This window comes from Bos indicus x Bos taurus, chromosome 15, assembly GCF_003369695.1.
Source record: "Bos indicus x Bos taurus breed Angus x Brahman F1 hybrid chromosome 15, Bos_hybrid_MaternalHap_v2.0, whole genome shotgun sequence".
In the NCBI taxonomy this organism is placed as follows: domain Eukaryota; kingdom Metazoa; phylum Chordata; class Mammalia; order Artiodactyla; family Bovidae; genus Bos; species Bos indicus x Bos taurus.
This window is the reverse complement of record NC_040090.1, coordinates 83,655,947-83,658,103: the sequence shown is the minus strand read 5'-3', so window position 1 is coordinate 83,658,103 and position 2,157 is coordinate 83,655,947. Positions and strand designations below refer to the sequence as shown.

Genomic DNA, 2,157 nt, shown 5'->3' with positions numbered 1-2,157 from the left:
TCAATGTGAAACATAGTTTTGAAGAATAATAAATATCAATTAACAAACACTATAATTATCTTGAAAGTAAAAACAACCAGTAACATAGTTTTTCCTAAAGGCAATTAAATATTTTCATATTTACCTGATAAGGTCCATCAGAAACTGTTAAACTTTTCAACTTCCCTTTCAAATCTTTATTTTGTCTCTTATAAAGTAGAGAGCAATAATAAACAGAGCAGAAGAAAAGAACACATGAATTTCTCCTAGGTTTATGGTCTGGGGAATCAGGCATATTCTTACCCATATTAAATGACAATTTTCCAAACTTTCACTCATCATCTAATAGATTTCAGACACTGCAGACATCGTGTCAGGCACCATGGTTAGTGAGAAAACACAATTGAATAGTTTATGTATTTTGGTTGCTACCAGGTGGAGTGTGTCATCAGTGAATTCTGCATATTTCCCAAAACCCTCTGCTTGCAATAAATTTTATTGACCATGTCTTTCTTTCCAGTTAGAGCTGAGGGTTCAAATGTAAATTCTCATGAAAAAATAAGTAACTCTTACCTGTGTGTGGCACCTGTCACCTTACAAGATACAAGATGCACACCTAAGAATTAAATACAAGTTGTAACCTGACAGAGGAGGGCTTAGAAACACGGGGCACTGAGATACTAAGTAGAGGCACATGGAGCTGGAACCAGAATGAGAATCCAGGTCTCATGGAGATAGCCCAGTGTTTTCACAGTAAACTACAGATCATGTGTTGCCCTATAGGTAATTTACAGGTTACAAGTACAAGGTGTCTGAAGAGACGGACAGCATCACGGAGAAAATAAGAAAGACATAAAACAAGTACTGGAGCAAAGTGCCAAGGACATTTTCCACAGCTACAGTGACTGCTCTGTCTGTGTTCTAAGAAATTCAGACTATCATGCTATCATGATTAATAGGTACAATTCTCAATTCCTTTGTAGGTAATTCAGGACCCAAGAACATATTGCTTCTTAAATGGAGCTTCTCACATCTCCCAACAACATGACTAAATTTCTTCTCTTGGGATTCACACAGAATCTACAACTGCAGAAAATACTCTTTGTTGTCCTTTTGCCCATGTTTCTATTCACTGTGCTCGCCAACCTGCTCATCGTCATCACCATCTCCCTCAGCCCCACACTTTCAGTTCCCATGTACTTTTTCTCACTCACTTGTCCTTCATAGATGCCATCTTCACCTCTGTCAGCACCCCGAAATTGATCACTGACCTGCTGTACCAGAGGAGAACCATCTCCAGGGGTGGCTCCCTGACTCATCTCTTTCTAGAGCACTTCCTGGGAGGAGTAGAGGTTATTGTCCTCAGTGTCATGGCCTATGATCGCTACGTGGCCATCTGCAAGCCTCTGCACTACACGACCATCATGTGACAGGGGCTCTGCCAGCTCCTGGTGGTGGTGGCCTGGGTTGGGGGGATCCTGCATGCCACTTTGCAGATTCTTTTCATGGTAGACATGACCTTCTGTGGCTCAAATGTCATTGATCACTTTATATGTGATTTCATCTCATTATTAAAACTTGCCTATACCCACACCTACACGCTTGGAATCATGGTGGCAGCTAACACTGGGGCCATGTGCTTGCTCATTTTTTCCTGCTCCTCATTTCCTACACAGTCATCCTGAGCTCCCTGAAATTACATGGCTCTGAAGGACAGCACAAGGCCCTCTCTACATGTGGCTCACACTTTACAGTAGTGGTTCTCTCTTTGCCCCTTGTATATTCACCTACATGTGTCCTGTGGCCACCTGTCCTGTGGCCACCTTTCCTGTGGACAAGTGGGTGGCTGTATTCTTTGCAGTCCTCACTCCCATGCTAAATCCTATCATTTACACAGTGAGAAACACAGAGGTGAAAATTGCCATGAGAAATTTGCTGAAGAGAAGAGTAACTTAGGCTGTTTGTGAAGCCAAGAAAGAAATGATTTGTATACATAGGGAGGGTTGTACCAGTTGTGAATTATTATAGAAAATAAGAAATTTTGCTGATTATTGACAGATAAAAAGGCCCAGAAACTATATGTTGAGGCACACTATATGTTGAGGCACCCTAGTGAGGCACATTTTAGGCATTTTGTTAACTTTTAATGTACTATTTGAAAACTTCAAAGTTCATGTT

General features: G+C 41.0%; 1 pseudogene; it reads left to right on the top strand.

Moving 5' to 3' along the window:
- Nucleotides 1-996: 996 nt before the first annotated feature.
- On the top strand, nt 997-1,935 carry LOC113905460 (annotated as a pseudogene).
- Nucleotides 1,936-2,157: the final 222 nt, after the last annotated feature.